Source organism: Pleurodeles waltl, chromosome 6, assembly GCF_031143425.1.
Source record: "Pleurodeles waltl isolate 20211129_DDA chromosome 6, aPleWal1.hap1.20221129, whole genome shotgun sequence".
NCBI lineage: Eukaryota > Metazoa > Chordata > Amphibia > Caudata > Salamandridae > Pleurodeles > Pleurodeles waltl.
The window spans coordinates 226,336,990-226,356,906 of NC_090445.1; the positions used below are offsets into that span (position 1 = coordinate 226,336,990).

Below are 19,917 nucleotides of genomic sequence, written 5' to 3' on the forward strand. Positions count from 1 at the left end.
CTGAGTCAATAAACACGTTCCTTTCTTCGTTGTTCAGCATCATTGTGGTAGTATATTTCGCCTGATTATGTCCCAACCACAACACCAGACCCTTCATCATACCAATCTCCATGGGTTCCTCAGGATCTTTCTTTAACGGGCAATGTCGAGCTATATGTCCCCATTCGGAGCAATGGAAACATTGTGGTCCCGTCATAACCTCTCTAGGAAGGGTTGGATGTGATATAGCCCTACCTGTACTGGGGCCGGCTGTCGGTTTGGCATACATTGGTTTGTGAACAGGGGCTCGTGAGGTCGTTGGGGAGGCTTTAGGATGAGCTCCTTCGAAGTCGGGAGCTCGGTGAAAAGTACAAGCCAAATCGATCGCCGTACGGTTTGTGAGATCGGGGTGTGGTCTAACCCAATTGCGCGTAGTGGAGGGGAGAGCATCCAAGTATTGTTCCAAGGTAATAGCCTCACACATCTCATTGCTAATTGTAAGATGGGAGCATTTTGGTGATTTGAGGAGTCCCTGTCATCTGCATATAGGCTGCATTTCATAGCAGTTGAATGCTTCTGGTTGCACATGGGTGGTCTTGGGACAACATTTTATACTTAGTAGAGCTTGCTAGTTATAATATGGGTGCACTTTGGGGAATCGTGGAGTACCAGCCATCAGTGTATGGGTTGCATTTAGTAACAGTCTTGATTCAGTAATGAATTTGTCTGAACATTTCTAACAAAATAACTTTTCAAGTCAAATATGCACTGTGCAAGATAAGACAGAATGACTTAGGGGAACAATGGGACCCTGGGGGTTTCCGTCCTTGTATTTGCCTGAGCCAGTCATTGGGGAGCCCTCCAGTTGCCTCACCAAGATTTAATGACTGCGGCTGTCTGAACATGCTCGGGCTTGCTTTGTTAGAGACTCACATATTGTGCACCCCGGAAAGTGTTAAAATTTTGCCTGTGACAAAGCCCTAGACACAGGGCAATGGGGCCCGTACCTATCATGACAGCATCCTAACCACGTTTTAGGACCATGGGCATGTGACTAGCATGTAACCAGGGTGATGTCACAACACATGTGACCCAATACGGGCACGTGACCTCCCCCTTCGGGGGCAGGGCAGCTGTCACTTTTTGCATGATGGCAGAAGGTATCCCTCCTTACTAATCATGTCGGAATAGGAAAGGCCTTTTTGGAGAGGATGAATTTTCAACCTTTTCAAGGCTCAATAAAGAAAGAGACCTGGGGATGTAGCTAGTATTAAGGATACTAGTCGCCCTACTATCTGTGCCAAACGTCTGAGGGAGAGGACAGGGTCAAAACCTTGTTTATCAGAGAAATTTTATCTTATGGAAGTTAAAGAACTAATTTCTTTGAGTCTATCAAAAACCCATCTGCTGGGAAGGTTGTAATGCAGCTTTATCTTTGTTTACAAGAAAACCTAGATTATGTATTAGAGTCAGAAAATGTGTTAGCTGAGATAACAGTATGGTGGTCATTCTGACCTCGGCGGTAAAAGGCGCCTACCGCCGGTCAGAAATCCTCCATAATTCCGCCGCGGTAACCCGCCACGGTCATTCTGACCCGCAGCAGCCAAACCTCCGAAAATCCGACAGCCACAACAGACCGCCAGACCAGCGGTCGGCGGAAAAGTGGAGGTGACCAAACCTCCACCGTCACGCCAACAGAAATACGCCCATGCCATTACGACCCACGAATCCACGCGGCGGTCTTTCAAACGCGGTTTTCCATTGGTGGTACACACCGCCGCGGTCAGAATACACACAAACGAACAAAACTCACATTGGACGATTTGAATTCCACACACCTGATACACATACACACACCACTCCCACACACACAATACAATATAAAACACACACCCACATCACACACAAACCCCTACGACCAAAAATTCAGAAAGAAGCACTGAGAGACACATCAGCGATCCCAGAATACCATCACACAGAGGCACACTACACCATCACCCACACAATATCCACACACAAAACAACACACACCACCACACTCAACACACTTAACTACACATACTCCACCCCACACATCATACACACCACTCCATGGCACCCCAAAGACACCCCTGCTTCTCAGACGAAGAACTCAGGGTCATGGTGGAGGAAATCGTTCGGGTAGAGCCCCAGCTCTTCGGCACACAGGTCCAATACACCAGCATTGCCCGGAGGACGGAGCTATGGCAGAGGATTGTCGACAGGGTCAACGCTGTGGGACAGCACCCCAGAAATCGGGAAGACATCAGGAAGCGATGGAACGACCTACGGGGGAAGGTGCGTTCCATGGTATCCAGGCACAACATCGCCGTGCAGAAGACTGGCGGAGGACCCCCACCTCAACCCCCACAATTTACAACATGGGAGGAGGAAGTCTTGAACATCCTGCATCCTGACGGCCTCGCAGGAGTCGCCGGAGGAATGGATTCTGGTAAGTTGAAGCTTCAATACTGCTTCCCCCCCACCTGCATGCCAAATCATACCCCAACCCTCACCCCCATCCTCGAACCCCACCCTCACCCCCACCCCCATCCTCACCCCCACCCTCACCCCCACCACCATCCTCACCCCCACCACCATCCTCACCCCCACCACCATCCTCACCCCCACCCCCAGCACACCTATTCCCTGCCAATGTCTCACCATCACAACCCACACATCCCAAAACCTAGGCCTGCATGCGTCCACTAAGCATGGACACCCATCACCAAAGCATGCCCAATGCATATACACATCCCCCCCACAAGCCACCCTCACCAAAGCACCCACACACGAATGCCAGCACTTGGGGACACGGGAACCCACAGATACACCCATATGCCACACATTGAAACTATAACCATACCTCTAAGCCCTGCAGGACCCGACCGTCAACACACCGCCACGGAGGGCCCAGAATTCTCCACACCCCCCACCCAAGAGGCCGTCAGCGATGACAGCAGCTCTGTCGACCTGGACACTGATGACCAGCCCGGACCATCGGGGACCTCTGGACAGTCGGTTCCCCTCACACAGGCACAGGCCACTACAGACCCAAACCCCTCTGGGAACACCAGCACAGCTCCCACCCAGCGGGCCCATGCCTCTGTCTCCAGGGCGCGTCAATCTGCGGTGTGTCTACCACTACAGGGCACCCAGGATAACCCACCACCCCAACAACAACAGGGACCTGGGGGCAGTGGTAGTGGGCACACCGGCCAGGGGGCAGAGGCCCAGGGAAACAGGGCAACTCGGAGGGCAGCTGTGCGACAGGGGGGGGACGGGCCCAGGGAACCCACTCTCCACGAGGCCCTCACCACCATCATGGGAGCATACAACCGCTCCCAGGAGACGATGGCGACGGTACTGGCCCGGTTCCAGGAGATCCAGGTACTGCAGGAGGAACACTATCGGGGGTACAGGGAGGACATCAGAGCCCTCACCTCCACCCTGGTTACCATGGTAGGGCTGCTGCAGGACCTCATCAACACCAGGACGGACACTCAACAACAACAAAGGGCCCCTGCCACTAGCCTGGACCAAGAACAGCCAACCACCTCCGCCGGCGCTAGTGGACAGGAGGCCCCCGCACAACAGCAGCCCACCAGACCCCCACCTCCTGCAGGAGAAGAACCACCCCGCAAGAGGGCCCTGAGATCTCGCAAGAAGACAGAGTAGGATGTCAAGACCCCCGCCAGCAAAGGATACCACCTGATGTCATCCCACTGTCCCACATTGTCACCCTGTCCATCCTTGAACTGCCCATGCTCCATCTCTCCACAGGCCTATGGACAATGCACCTGTGTGACTGTTACTCTGGACTCTGCCATGGACATTCCTTCACCATAGCCCCCACCCACTTGAAACCACCCATCCCATTTTGAGCACTGAAATAAACACCTATTTTGCACAAAACTATCTGGAGTCTGGCTGTGATTTCAAAATAATGTAATTGACATGACAGTGCAAATATGTCCTTGTACATAGTGAAGTCAACAAACAGCTGCCACAAAGCTGTAGTCCATGGGGAAACGAAGCACAGGACTCGTAGTGGGGACCCCAGATCTGAAATAGGGAGGGAAAAGCCACAACTCAGTCATCATACACTGGGGCAAATAGACAGGCAGCAGAGATGCAGGAGAGAAGTTCACATTTACTAAATTATGTTTGAATTGTTACCTGTGTCCTATTGGAAGTACTGTTCAATGATTCTGTCCCTGTTGTCTGTTTCAGCCCCGTCGTCTTCCTCCTCGTCACTCTCCACAGGTTCCACAGCTGCCACAACACCACCGTCTCGACCATCCTCCTGCAGGAAAGGCACCTGGCGGCGCAAAGCCAGGTTGTGAAGCATGCAGCAGGCCACGATGATGTGACACACCTTCTTATGTGAGTACATTAGGGATCCACCTGTCATATGCAGGCACCGAAACCTGGCCTTTAGGAGGCCGAAGGTGCGTTCGATCACCCTCCTAGTACGCCCATGGGCCTCATTGTACCGTTCCTCTGCCCTGGTCCGGGGATTCCTTACTGGGGTCAGTAGCCACGACAGGTTGGGGTACCCAGAGTCCCCCAATAGCCATACACGGTGTCTCTCTAGCTGTTCCATCACGTAAGGGGTGCTGCTATTCCTTAGGATGTAGGCGTCATGCACTGACCCTGGGAATTTGGCATTTACATGCGAGATGTACTGGTCAGCCAAACACACCACCTGGATGTTCATGGAATGGTAACTTTTTCTGTTCCTGTACACATGCTCCCTGTCTCTTGGGGGAACCAAAGCCACATGGGTCCCATCAATGGCACCAATGACGTTGGGAATATGTCCAAGGGCGTAGAAATCACCCTTCACTGTAGCCAATTCGCCCACCTCAGGGAAAATGATGTAGCTCCTCACGTATTTCATCAGGGCAGACAACACTCTGGATAACACCTTCGAAAACATGGGCTGAGACATCCCAGAAGCAATTCCCACTGTTGTCTGAAATGACCCACTTGCCAAGAAATGGAGTACTGACAGGACCTGCACCAGAGGGGGAATCCCTGTGGGTTGGCGGATGGGGGACATCAGGTCGGGCTCCAGCTGGGCACACAGTTCTTGTATAGTGGCACGGTCAAGCCGGTAGGTCAGGATAATGTGGCGTGCTTCCATTGTCGACAGGTCCACCAGCGGCCTGTACACGGGAGGATTCATCCGTCTCCTCGCCAAACCCAGCGGACGGTGCCTAGGAAGGACAACATGGAGCACACAGTCAAGCAACCCACAGGTACGTACTCACAGCTTGCACAGTAAACGATTCTCTATGCAGTGAATGGCGTGTCTGAGTGGCTATGCAAGGCCTAGGCCTGTGTGACGCAGTTGAAATTGAGCCATGTGGACCCTCGAAATGGCGGCTGCCTGACCTGTGAAGTGTGACAATGGGATGTGAGGTCAATGCGCTGGCGTGGCACACCGCGGCGGTCGGCGGTCGAAGACCGCGGCGCGAAGCCGCATTGGTTAACATTGAAGCCTATGGGTTTCAGGAGCCAATGGCGAAGGGCGCCGGCGGTGGCGGTACGTACCGCCGCGGTACGCACCGCCGCGGACGTGACCGCCATTTTCTATCTACTTATTCACTTGCGACTTGAACTTTCACAGGAGAGGACCTATACTGCAAGTGTTGCTGTGACCTCGGTCTGGAAGGGACAATGGCTGCTGCGCCTGGGGAAAGGGCCCCTGCCTTCACTGGAGAAGAGTTGGAGAAACTTGTGGATGGGGTCCTCCCCCAGTATGCGCTACTCTACGGTCCTCCAGACCAACAAGTGAGTTTAATTCAATATGGATTTGGGGCCACTGGCTGGCTTGGGGGCCTGGCGGGGGGCATGGCGGGGATGGGGGGCATGTTGGGCCTGGCGGGGGGCCTGGCGGGGATGGGGGGCATGTTGGGCCTGGCGGGGGGCCTGGCGGGGGGCCTGGCGGGGATGGGGGGCGTTGGGCCACTGGCAACGAAAATGCAGACAAACTTGAACGTGGTATTTCTCCCTCCCTGTACGTGTCACATAGGTCCGCGCCCATGAGAAGATCGGGATTTGGCGTGCCATCGCCAAGGAAGTCCGGACCCTGGGGGTCCACCATCGACGGGGCACCCACTGCCGCAAGAGGTGGGAGGACATCCGCCGCGGGACCAAGAAGACCGCCGAGTCTCTGCTGGGGATGGCCTCCCAACGTAGGCGGGGTGCCTGCCGTCAACTGACCCCCCTGATGTTCCGGATCCTGGCGGTGGCCTACCCTGATTTGGATGGGCGCGTGAGGGCAGCACAGCAGACACAAGGGGGTGAGTACAAGCATTATCTACTCTGTTGTCGCGCAGTGGAGGTGTCTGGGTAGGGGAGGAGGGCTGGGGGTCCCCCTAGGCCAGGGCGATATCTGTAGGCTGGGCACCCCCGTAAGCCCCTGTGTCCCCAGCCACCACCCTCAGTAGTGTGTCAGTACAGCCATCCCTGGGCCGTGTCATCCATGGGTGCAGTTGTCAACTCTAGGCGTGTAGGGCATGTTCCACGGAATGCGTAGCGGACCCCAAGTGCGCAACTTAGTGCAGGGGGCATCTGTGTCTGTCATGTCCGCTAACTGTACCGGTGATCCATGTACTCAAAATCTCTTTATTTCTCTCTCCCCCCCCCTTTTTGTTTCTCTTTCTGTGCTTGTGTGCATCAGCATCATCAGGCGGAGGAGAAGTGGCATCGGGGCAGGAGGGAGTTGCATCTCACATGGCCCAGGAGGGCCATGCCACAGAGTCTGACTGGACCAGTGAGACGGAGGGCGAGGGGAGCTCCACAACGGGGACGACTGGACCCTGCAGCGACACGGACACGTCCTCGGAAGGGAGCTCCCTTGCGGGGGTGGCACCATCCGTGCCCCCCGCCATTACAGGTACAGCCGCCACCCAGCGCACCATCTCCGCCCTCCCAGCAGCCCCTCAGCGTTCGCCCCGTGCCCGCTCTGCCAGGAAGCCGGGCATCTCCTTCGCCCCAGGCACCTCAGGCCCTGCCCCTGTTACCCCCGCTGCCCTCAGTGAGGAGGTCATTGACCTCCTCCGAACGCTCATTGTTGGGCAGACTACCCTTTTGAATGCCATCCAGGGGGTGGAGAGGGAGGTTCATCGCAGCAATGCGTACCTGGAGGGCATTCATTCGGGTCAGGCTGCCCATCAGCGATCGTTCCAGGCTCTGGCCTCAGCACTGACGGCAGCCATTGTCCCTGTCTCCTGCCTCCCTCTACTAACTCCCTCCTCCCAGTCTCCTGTTCCTCTGCCTGTCCCACCCACACCATCAGACCAGCCTGCACACACCTCAACACCCAAGAGCAGCTCATCCAAACATAAGCACCACAGATCACGCAGACATTCACACAAGCAACATTCCGATGCAGACATGCCAACAGTCACTACCACCTCTGTGACCCCCACCTCCTCGTCTCCCTCCTCCCTCCCTGTGACGTCTACACTCACACCTTCATTCACCTCACCATCAGCCAGTGTTTCCATCACCAGCACACCCTCCAGTACAGTCCGCACACGTGCAGTCACCACCCCCACTGCCATTTACACGTCCCCTGTGTCCTCTCCCACTGTGTCTGTCACCCCCTCTTCCACACCACACAAACGCATACACCCACCCACCAAACAGCCATCCACCTCACGACAGCCTCCCGCTCCTGCACCTGCACCCAAAGACAGCAAACTTGTCTCGCCTACAACCACATCCTCTCCCTCCACTCCCATACCCACTGTACCTACCACTCTACATTGTCCCAAGAAAATCTATCTCTCTACTGCTACCTTCTTTCCTGACCCTGAGCCCCCCCCTCCTTCTCGTCGGGGTAAGAAGAGCACCTCAGCCACCACCAGCCCTGCAGCCCCCTTGACAAGGGTGCAGGGGTATTGGAGCCCACCAGCCCGCAGGTCTGGATCTTCGCCCAGCAGCAAGGGGACAGCCAGCCCACCCCCTGGGAAGAGGAGCAGAAGGCGGAAGGGCCGCCGCCGGAGCCCGGATTCTATATCCCCCCAGGACACTAGCCAGCCACCGTCCACAGCCACAGCTCCAAAGGGAGGAAAGGGCCACAGACTCCCGACTAAGGAGGGCAAGGGCAGCAAGGCGGAGAAGTCAGGCAGCAGGCCTGCTGCCCATGGAGGACCCGTCACAGCTGCCCAGGAGGAGCCCGCAACCCCCATAGCCGCTGCCCCGGGAGGAACCGGCACAGCTGCCCCGGGAGAGCCCACCACCCCCATAGCCGCTGCCCAGGGAGGACCCAGCCCAGCTGGCCAGGAGGGCCCCACCACCCACAGCCCAGGTGGGCATTGAAGGAGCACCATCCCCGCTGCCCAGGAGGGCACCACCAGGCAATGAGCAGTTGGCCATTGAATGTCCGCCGTCTCCAGCACCGCTCCGCTGGGGACCGCCGTCTCAAGAACCGCTGAACTGGGCCCTTCAAGGCAAGGACCGCTGAACTGGGCCCTTCAAGGCAAGAACCGCTGAACTGGGCCCCGCCGTCTCCAGCACCGCTCCGCTGGGGACCGCCGTCTCAAGAACCGCTGAACTGGGCCCTTCAAGGCAAGAACCGCTGAACTGGGCCCTTCAAGGCAAGAACCGCTGAACTGGTCCCTTCCAGGCAGGAACCGCTGGCCCTTTGGCAGACGTGGCAGGACAGGATCTGTCTCGGGCAGGGCTGCAGGATGTCCTCTGGCCAACATGCTTCCTCCAGTGGCAGTGGAGTCTGTTATGGACTGTTTTGACTGTGGCTTTGCTCTCCCCAGGATGGCCCAGTGGGCAGGCCACCCACTGTATGGACTGTATGGACTGTGGCTTTGCTCTCCCCAGGATGGCCCAGTGGGCAGGCCACCCACTGTATGGACTGTATGGACTGTGGCTTTGCTCTCCCCAGGATGGCCCAGTGGGCAGGCCACCCACTGTATGGACTGTATGGACTGTGGCTTTGCTCTCCCCAGGATGGCCCAGTGGGCAGGCCACCCACTGTATGGACTGTATGGACTGTGGCTTTGCTCTCCCCAGGATGGCCCAGTGGGCAGGCCACCCACTGTATGGACTGTTTGGACTGTGGCTTTGCTCTCCCCAGGATGGGCCAGTGGTCATGGAGTCCCCTCGTGGATCTGGCGTCGTGTACTCAAGTGGCTGAGGTGCCCCCCCTTCCCTTCCCCCTGAGGTGCCTGTCCTTTTTTCTTTCTGATGCCCCTGCAGTGTTCTCTCCGTGGAGTTCTTGTCGTGGGACTGGGCCTTGCCCCTTTGCTCAGGACCCCTGTGGTCCACGGACAGTGGTTGGACTACATTTAGTAGATGTATATATTTTGTACATAGTTTATTTATTTATTGGGATTACTGCTGTCCATTTTTCAATATATCTGCCCGTTTAAGATCTCTTCTTTTGGTCTTTGCATTATTTAGGAGGGGGGGTTTGTGGGTTGTGACAGTGATCTGTGGGAATGCATTGATGTGTGTGTTGTAGTGGGTGTGGGTGGGTGGGTGTGTGCCGGTAATCTTTTCCCTCCCCTGTGTCGTAGGTGCAGTACTCACCGATGTCTTCCGCGCCGCCGGGCGTGCTCCTGGTACAGGAGCAGGTATAGGAGTGCGGGGATGACCTGCAACTCGGGTTCCATACTGCCGGAATCTCGCGTGGAGTATGTGGAGGTGAGCGTTTTCCCGTTCGTAGTCTGTTTCCGACGTGTTTTTATCGGCGGTGCTCCCGCCCCGGAAAAGGTGGCGGATTGGTGGGTCGTGATAGGGTGGGCGGTACATTGTCTGCCGCCTGGCTGTTGGCGGGGACCGCCGCGCTGTTTGTTTGTTCCGCCGTGGCGGTCGGAGTATTAATGCGGCGGGCTGTGTTGGCGGTTCACGCCAGGGTCAGAATTGCATATTTTGGACCGCCGGCCTGTTGGCGGTTTGGCCGCCGCTTTATCACCGACCGCCAGGGTCAGAATGAGGGCCTATGTCTTTGTCTTGATCTTGGTGAAAAAAGTCCTCTAAATATGTAATCATTTGGACACCTTGAGCTCTCATATGGCCAATGAAGGGTCTTAGACTTTGGTGAAACACCAAGGTGCAGCTAAAAGGTGTTCCCCCACCCAAATTGAAGGAAGTTCAGGATAGCAGGGTGTACTGAAATTGTTAATAATGCATCTTGTAAATCTAAGCAGGCCATCCAGTCTTTCTCCTGTAGAGAATTTTTAAGATGACGAACTGTCTTCATCATGAAGTGGTGATAAACTGTATAATACTGAAATATTTTCTGATTTTTAACAGGACACAATTTTTGTTCTTCTTTTGAATTAGAAAAATCATACTGACAAAACATGTTGGATCGTACAGAGTTATTTCTATAACTTGTTTCTGAAGGAGAGAATATACCTCTCAAGTCTCTAACAATTCTTGTTCTTTGGCAAAAGAGAGAGAATGAGGTATTAAGTACTGGACTAGAGGAGAAGAAATGTCTATATAGTAACCCTAGATGCCCTGTAGAACCTAGGGACCTGCAGTTATCTTTTGCTATGTGAGTAGGAACAAGCCTAAATGCCCGCCCACTGGAAGATGGCCACAAAGTAAAAGGCTTACCTGGGTTTTCGGATCTCTAGTTCTGTAAGTACAGTGTCTGAACTGTCTGATCCTTTACGAGTGGAATTGTGGTTTAAACTCCTGCTGAAATCCATAAGAGTCTCTTGTTTGGTTACAATCACAACTTTGGTCATAGCAGCTGGCAAAGGAGCTCCTACCTTTGCTGGTCCTGCCAAAAACCCTGGGCCCCAAACATTTCTGTAGAGCTAATTGCACCTTATCAATCGAGGCAAAAATGGCCACATATCTGCTCAGATCTTTTAAAAAAGTGTCTCCAGAAAGAAGACCATTTGCCTCCTGAGCCACCCCATTAGTTGCCAAATTTCCCAATGTGGCTGAATTTTGAGGAGCAAAGGCCATTCTTGAGTCATCCTAGAATTGGCATTGCCTTAAGGGCATATTACTCTCTGGGCCCAATTTGTTAAAATGATAGGCTCAACCTGCGTGCCCTCAATCCTTGTTTTCCAGCCAGTTAGAGGGCCAGTTAAATCCACTAGCTTGCCTTGGCAAATGTTCCATGCCCTCTTTACCCCTTAGGACTTCTGCTACATTTGATGAAAAATAAAACCAGCGTTGCATGTTTAGTGGTTATATTATTAGGTAATGAAGGCAATGAACATTCAGAACAGAGTCTATTCTGTGATATCTTATCTAGAGGTTGTCTCAATTTGCCTGACATATATTGTGCCACAAGTTCATACAGAGTCCCTTCTGTTAAATTATGGCGATGAATTAGAGTTGAGTCAACACTGACTGACCCACTAAATTAAGGTGTGTACTATTGGTGGAACTAGACGACTCCCCCAGTTCCTCTGGAGAAGTTTTACACCTCCTCTCCGGAGGCCCTGACCAGATGATTACCTTACCATATCCTCTGCTGTATTGTGCGATTTAAATACATGTAGAGGTAGCTGGCTTTTGATAGACAACCTATCAACCTCAGAAGGAGGTTTGAAAGTCAGCAGAGCTCATTATTTGATGAGATGCATGCTTTTTTAACTTTTTTGTGCTCATAGCCTCCTTAATGGATGACTTGTGTGCAAGTATTTGTTGCATGGAAGCTTCAATAGTTTTGAAGGTATTTCTCATTGAGTCTGAGACCGCTTGCTGAATTCAAATCTTTAATAAAGAAATATAAATGACTCTAAAGATACGAACAGTCTCTCCTTATAATAGGTCTCTACAATGTAGGTTAAAAATATTTGAAGGTAGAATTGAGAGCAGACAAAATATAGATAATATAAAATAAGGTAGATTAATTTACTCAATAATTAGAGAGCTTTTCCTGGCAAATTAAATGCATTTAAACATAAAAGCTATTAATCATAAAACATGAGTGGGTAAGGTAACATAACATGGTATATAAAAATATGAAATTCCACACTAAATTATTTAAATATCAATAAGGTTATTTCACAAATGTAAAGCAATATGCAGTACTTATGATTTATTGTAAGTAGCAAAAACAGAGGACTTGTTGCACCAGTCAAGGTGTTTATAGGGTTCCTAGTATCTTCTTGGTCAATGCCATTGTGATACTGTAGGGGGCTGGCCTGGTTTGTAGTGGGTACCTTGGGTACTTACACCTTACACCAGGTCCAGTTATCCCTTATTAGTGGAATGTAGTAGTGCTCTAGCAGCTTAGGCTGATAGAGGTAGCTATAGCAGAGCAGCTTAGGCTGAACCGGGAGACATGCAAAGCTCCTGCAAAATCACTTATAGTTACAGAGTACTTATAAACAAGCAAAGACAATACTCAGTGTTATCAAAAATAAAGGTAGTTTATTTGGGTGACACAAGGCCAAAAATATCTTAGAGGCAATACTCCTTCTGGAGGTACGTACTATACACAATATATACCCTAGACACCAAAATAAGGTTAGTAATTAGAAATAGCACAGTGCAAACAATAGGAAATGCTATAGAATGTAATGGGAGAAAATAGGTCTAGGGGCAACATAAATCATATACTAAGAAAGTGGAATGCGAATGACGAATTCCCCCCTAGACAAGTGTAGTGTGTAGAGAATAGCTGGGAGAGTAAGAATACAGCAAATGTAAGTAAAATACCCGACCCCAGAGCCCAGGAAAGTAGGAGTAAAGTACTGCAAGTTTTCTTAGGACACACTACAAGGCGTGATTAGAGTTATTGCAAGAACCAAGCAAGACTGCAAATAACAAATGGTGGATTTCTGGACCTGAAGACCTGCAAAGGAAGGAGACCAAGTCCAGAAGTCGAAAGAAGTTCCAGGAAGGACAGGAGCCCCTGCCAACCCAGAAGAGGGTGCAAAAGAAGAGTCCCAGGTTGGACGAAGACTGCAGAAATGCACCCAAGGAAGATGTCAGTGGGTTCTTGCATGATGCAATGGATGTCCCACAAAGAGATGTTGGATGCAGGTGAGTTTTGGCGCTGGATTCGTCCAACAAGCCTTGGTTCCGGCAAAGTCACTTTTTTCATCAAAGTGGCGCTGTCTGGACACAGGAGGGACCTGGTGGCCTCAAATCTGCGTGAGGAAGAAGAGGGGGCTCTCAGCACTTAAGAGAGCCCTCAGAAGATCAGACAGCACCCACGGGAGTCCCAGGACACAGGAATAAAGAAGGTGCAAAATGCGGCTGGTGCAGCACTACATAGGAGGGTCCCACACCCCAGGAGGTCAACTCAGCGAGTCACAGGATAGAGTGCTGGAGACATGGGCCAGGCTTACCTCCTCCAATTTGGGACAGCAGGACCTCATGGCAGTCTGTGCCGAAGGGGTCCACCCACTGTGTTCCAAGGAGCATGCTCATTGCTAGGAAAGGAGTCCAAGAGAACCGGTCGTCGACTTAGAAGGTGCCTGCTTGAGCAGTGAAGTGACTATGCCACTCCACAGGAGATTTCTTCGGTCCTTCTGCTGCAGGGTGAAGACAGGGAGTCCCCAGAGAGTGCACACCATGGAAACTGTTGCAGTTGCTGGCTGGAGGAGAAGTTGCAGAGGAAAAGTAGCCTTTCTGGATATTTTATTGTTGTTACAGCCCTTCCTGGAGCAGTCTGTGGTTGATCCGAGGTCAGAGAATGAAGTAGTAGTTGCAGAGGACTCCTGCTGGAAACCTGCAAGTAGAATCTGAAGAGAAACCCACAGGCGAGACCCTAAATAGCCCTGAGAGGGGGATTGGCCACTTTATCAGGTATGGACCTATCAGGAGGGGTCTCTGACGTCACCTGTTGGCACTGGTTACTCAGAGGCCTCCAGAGTGTCCCCACACCTTGGAAAACAAGATGGCTGAAGTCTGGGACACACTGGATGAGCTCTGGGCACAAACCCTAGGGGGGGTGATGGACAGGGGAGTGGTCACTCCCCTTTCCTTTGTCCAGTTTCACGCCAGAGCAGGAACTGGGGGTTCCTGAACCGGTGTAGACTGGCTTATGCAAGGAGGCCACCATCTGTGCCCTTCAAAACATTTCCAGAGGTTGGGGGAGGCTACCCCTCCTCAGCCAGTTACACCTATTTCCAAAGGGAGAGGGTGTAACACCCTCCTCCCAAAGGAAATGCTTTGTTCTACCTTCCTGGGACTGAGCTGCTCAGGCCCCAGGAGGGCAGAACCCTGTTTGTGAGGTGGCAGCAGCTGTAGCTACATTGCAAGCCTCAGAGAGCTGGTTTTGAAATACTGGGGGTCCATAGTGGAGCCCCCAGGATGCATGGAATTGGCTTCCCAATACCAGATTTGGAATGGGAGGACAATCCCATGATCTTAGACAACTTACATGGCCATATTCGGAGTTACCCTTGTGAAGCTATATATAGGTTTTGACCTATATGTAGTGCAAATGTGTAATGGCGTCCCCGCACTCACAATGTGCCCTGAACTATGTGGGGGCACCTTTGCTAGTGACTTAGTAACTTTGCACGTAGCCTTCATTAAATGAAGGTTAGACATATAGGTGACTTATAAGTTACTTAAGTGCAGTGAAAATGGCTGAGAGATAATGTGTGGCAGTCCTGTGAAAGGGTTTGTCTGAGCTCCTTATGGGTGGCAAAAGAAATGCTGCAGCCCATAAGAATCTCCTGGAACCCCGATTCCCTGTGTACTTAGGTACCATATACTAGGGACTTATAAGGGGGGGTCCAGTGTGCTAATTGAAATTGGTAAATGAAGTCACTAGCCTATAGTGACAAATTTAAAAGCAGAGAGAGCATACGTACTGAGGTTCTGATTAGCAGAGCCTCAGTGACAAAGTTAAGCACTATACACCACACACACATTATGGCCATACACTAAGAGCACTGGGGTCCTGACGAGCAGGATCCCAGTGAGACATGCAAAAACATACTGACATACAGGTGAAAATTTGGGTGTAATGGGGTCGCAGGGAAGACACACAATCGTGGGTATATAGTTTATAGATAGTGTAAGGAAATGCCTCCTTGGCATGGTTACCCCCTGACTTTTTGCCTTTGCTGATGCTAAGTTTTGATTTGAAAGTGTGCTGAGGCCTGCTAACCAGGTCCCAGCACCAGTGTTCTTTCCCTAACCTGCACTTTTGTTTACACAATTGGCACACCCTGGCATCCAGGTAAGTCCCTTGTAACTGGTACCCCTGGTACCAAGGGCCCTGATGCCAAGGAAGGTCTCTAAGGGCTGCAGCATATCTTATGCCACCCTGGGGACCCCTCACTCAGCACAGACACACTGCTTGCCAGCTTGTGTGTGCTGGTGAGGACAAAACGAGTAAGTCGACATGGCACTCCCCTCAGGGTGCCATGCCAACCTCACACTGCATATGCAGTATAGGTAAGTCACCCCTCTAGCAGGCCTTACAGCCCTAAGGCAGGGTGCACTATACCATAGGTGAGGGCACCAGTGCATGAGCACTGTGCCCCTACAGTGTCTAAGCAAAACCTTAGATATTGTAAGTGCAGGGTAGCCATAAGGGTATATGGTCTGGGAGTCTGTCAAACACGAACTCCACAGCACCATAATGGCTACACTGAAAACTGGGAAGTTTGGTATCAAACTTCTCAGCACAATAAATGCACACTGATGCCAGTGTACATTTTATTGTAACATACACCCCAGAGGGCACCTTAGAGGTGCTCCCTGAAACCTAAACCGACTATCTGTGTAGGCTGACTAGTTCAAGCAGCCTGCCACACACCAGACATGTTGCTGGCCACATGGGGAGAGTGCCTTTGTCACTCTGTGGCTAGTAACAAAGCCTGTACTGGGTGGAGATGCTTCACACCTCCCCCTGCAGGAACTGTAACACCTGGCGGTGAGCCTCAAAGGCTCACCCCCTTTGTTACAGCACCACAGGGCACTCCAGCTAGTGGAGTTGCCCGCCCCCTCTGGCCACGGCCCCACTTTTGGCGGCAAGGCCGGAGGAGATAATGAGAATAACAAGGAGAAGTCACTGGCCAGTCAGGACAGCCCCTAAGGTGTCCTGAGCTGAGGTGACTCTGACTTTTAGAAATCCTCCATCTTGCAGATGGAGGATTCCCCCAATAGGGATAGGAATGTGACCGCCTCCCCTTTTGAGGAGGCACAAAGAGGGTGTACCCACCCTTAGGGCTAGTAGCCATTGGCTACTAACCCCCCAGACCTAAACATGCACTTAAATTTAGTATTTAAGGGCTCCCCAGAACCTAGGAACTCAGATTCCTTCAACCTAAGAAGAAGAGGACTGCTAAGCTGAAAAACCCGGCAGAGAAGACGGAGACACCAACTGCTTTGGCCCCAGCTCTACCGGCCTGTCTCCCCACTTCTAAAAGACACTGCTCCAGCGACACTTTCCCCAGGACCAGCGACCTCTGAATCCTCAGAGGACTGCCCTGCTCTAGGAGGACCAAGAAACTCCCGAGGACAGCGGCTCTGTTCATCCAAGACTGCAACTTTGTTTCCAAAGAAGCAACTTCAAGACAACTGAGTTTCCCGCCGGAAGCGTGAGACTTGCTACTCTGCACCCGACGCCCCAGGCTCGACTTGTGGAGAAACAACACTTCAGGGAGGACTCCCCGGCGACTACGAGACTGTGAGTAGCCAGAGTTGCCCCCCCTAAACCCCCACAGCGACACCTGCAGAGGGAATCCCGAGGCTCCCCATGACTGCGACTGCCTGACTCCCAGATCCCGACACCTGGAAAAGACTCTGCACCCGCAGCCCCCAGGACCTGAAAGATCGGAACTCCAGTGCAGGAGTGACCCCCAGGAGGCCCTCTCCCTTGCCAAGGTGGTGGCTACCCCGAGGAGCCCCCCCCCTTGCCTGCCTGCATCGCTGAAGAGACCCCTTGGTCTCCCATTGATTTACATTGGAAACCCGACGTGTGTTTGCACACTGCACCCGGCTGCCCCCGTGCTGCTGAGGGTGTACTTTCTGTGCTAACGTGTGTCCCCCCCGGTGCCCTACAAAACCCCCCTGGTCTGCCCTCCGAAGAGGCGGGTCTTTAACTGCTGGCAGACTGGAACTGGGGCACCCCCTTCTCCATTGAAGCCTATGCGTTTTGGGCACCACTTTGAACTCTGCACCTGACTGGCCCTGAGCTGCTGGTGTGGTAACTTTGGGGTTGCTCTGAACCCCCAACGGTGGGCTACCTTGGACCCAAACTTGAACCCGTAGGTGGTTTACTTACCTGCAAGAACTAACAAACTCTTACTCCCCCTAGGAACTGTGAAAATTGCACTGTGTCTAGTTTTAAAATAGCTATATGTGATTTATGTGAAAAGTATATATCCTATTGTGATTATTCAAAGTTCCTAAAGTACCTACCTGAAATACCTTTCATTTAAAGTATTACATGTAAAATTTGAACCTGTGGTTCTTAAAATAAACTAAGAAAATATATTTTTCTATACAAAAACCTATTGGCCTGGAATTGTCTCTGAGTGTGTGTTCCTCATTTATTGCTTGTGTGTGTACAACAAATGCTTAACACTACTCCTTTGATAAGCCTACTGCTCGACCACACTACCACAAAATAGAGCATTAGTATTATCTCTTTTTGCCACTATCTTACCTCTAAGGGGAACCCTTGGACTCTGTGCATACTATTCCTTACTTTGAAATAGTACATACAGAGCCAACTTCCTACAGATAGTCTTTTATTTGTGAGACTACAGGCCACTGTTTGTTCTTTGTTTGTTTCCTTCCCTTGAGGGTGCGTTCACTGGTCGCTCTTCCTCTAGCGGTAATTTCTGGTCTTCTTCTTTCCAGGGCGACTCCCAGGAGGCACATGTGAAAACAAAACAAAAGGTAAGTGGCCTCTTTGTTTCTGTTTTCAGTCTTTTGCCCTTTCTTTCCCTGGTTTCTTTTCCCATTAACTTTTCTGCACATCTTTTCTCTTCTGTCTCTCTTTCTTCCTTTCTTTTTGTCTACTGGCAGTTCTTTGTTCCTCACTTCTCTTGTCCTCTTCTTCTTCCACCTTTGCTTTTCCTTCCCCGAGGCCATACCTGCCCTTCCTGTATTTCCCTGTAGGTGTAGTGAGGGAGAGATATATATTTTTAGGCTACTCTTTGTGATGCTATTAATTGTGTTTGACCAATGGCTTTGTGTTTCACCACTGCGCATATTAGTTGCTCAATGTTCACCAGTAGCACATAACATGTTGTGTTCAGTTTAGCTGCCTATTGGCTTTAACATGGAGTTAGCCATTACATTCTGTATTCAAGTCAGCTGCCTATTGGCTTTAACATGGCATTAGCCATTACCTTCTGTATCCAGTTTAGCTGCCTATTGGCTTTGACATGGCATTAGACATTACATTTGGTATTTAGGTTAGCTGCCTATTGGCTTTAACGTGGAGTTAGACATTGCAGTTGAGACATTACAGAAGAGCTGTGTTTTTCCACAAGATAGACCAAGCTGTGTTCTTCACACCAGACCATAGCTGAGAAGAGCGTGTAGATTTTGTGTTTACCTCTCAATCCAGTCTGAGAACAAGTGAGGCTTGGAGAATTGGCCACTCTCCAAGTTTCTTCGGTTCTCACACTGAGTTTGCTTTTAAGGGGTGGCTCTGGACAACAGAGTTAGATTGAAACTATCTTGACTTCAGACAGGAACCAGACGTCAGTTGCCTGTCCCCGTTTGGGTAGAAAATCTCTTTCTCACAGTTGAACGGAGTCATCAACTTGAAGCCCCAGAAAGATGAAGCTGAGTATAGGCCCTACAGCCTTGCCCTACGGTGATGCAATTTTGACTTTTATGCTTTGCTTTGAAGTTATGCTATAACATATTTCACATATATTTGCTGTGTACATTGCAACTGAGAAGTACTTTGATATATTTTGCTTTCATTCCTGCGACTACTTTTGAACGTGTGCTGACAATCTACTAATTTCGTCTCTCAGGAACCTCGTGGTGAAGTAATAATAACAATAAATGTCTTCTTTATACTCAGAGGTGCATTCCAGAGAGGTTCTGTAAGCTCGGTCATAAGATAAGAGCAGGAAAGCAGAACACTCTTGAGGGTGTTTGTCTTCCCCACTCCTCGCTAGGTAGCCCACAGTGTAAACACTACCAACTAATAAGCATTCAAATAAAAGAAAAACAATAGAAAAATCAGGAGCCAAACGGAAGCTGCCACCAACCAAAACAACAATAAAAAAATAACCTTTCCCAAGCAAACCCCAGTTATCCCTCCCGCGTCTTCCTTCCCTCCTTGTTTCCCGCCCCCCCTTTTATCGTGCTTTAATCCTGGCCACACACCTGTGGAGGCCACACTCTTCCCAGAGTCCTGGAGTATTGCCTCCTGATCCTCCCCTCCTCGCTGCCTTCCTGCTTGTGTGTCATCCATGGGTCCGTCCTTGTCTTCTCCTCCCACTGCTGGTGCTTTCGTCTCCGGTTCCTCGTTGTTCTCCTCACTACCTGGGTCTAAGGCCGCGTTCCTTTTCTGCCCCTCTGTACCTGGAAGTACCTCAGGATTGGTTCCTATCCCGAGGGCTTCCGGGTCAGGCAGTTCCTTGCTTTTGGTGCCCCCGGGGTATGGCGGGTTCGACGCCAGTGTTGGCCCATCACAGGGGGTAACATGCCAAGAAAGATGGTATATTCCTACAGATACCATACTGTAATTTGTTTACTCAGAGTACCATTGGAACTGTAGTTTCTGTCTTGGCTACTATCAATAAAGGCAAGAAAAGAAGGCATAAAAGGAACCTCTTGTTTTTTAATAAACTCACACACAACTTTCTCAGTCAAGTAGTCACCTATGGGCACTGGCTCCCCATACAGTATATGGAGTGCCACTGAAAGGGCTTACTCCTGCACAACTTCCCACCATTCCCTGAACTGATCACGTGAGTAGTTTAAAACTTTCCTTGAAAGTGTCAATAAAGGGCCCGTTCCTTAAAATGC

General features: G+C 51.2%; 1 long non-coding RNA gene across 1 annotated transcript in view; it reads right to left on the bottom strand.

Annotated features, from left to right (window-relative positions):
• Window positions 1-19,401, bottom strand: part of LOC138301909 (uncharacterized) — a 36,231-nt gene extending 16,830 nt beyond the window's left edge. Inside the window, exon 1 of the long non-coding RNA XR_011205155.1 lies at window positions 19,273-19,401. This is a non-coding gene — a long non-coding RNA (uncharacterized lncRNA). The remainder of the gene's footprint in view (window positions 1-19,272) is intronic.
• Window positions 19,402-19,917: the final 516 nt, after the last annotated feature.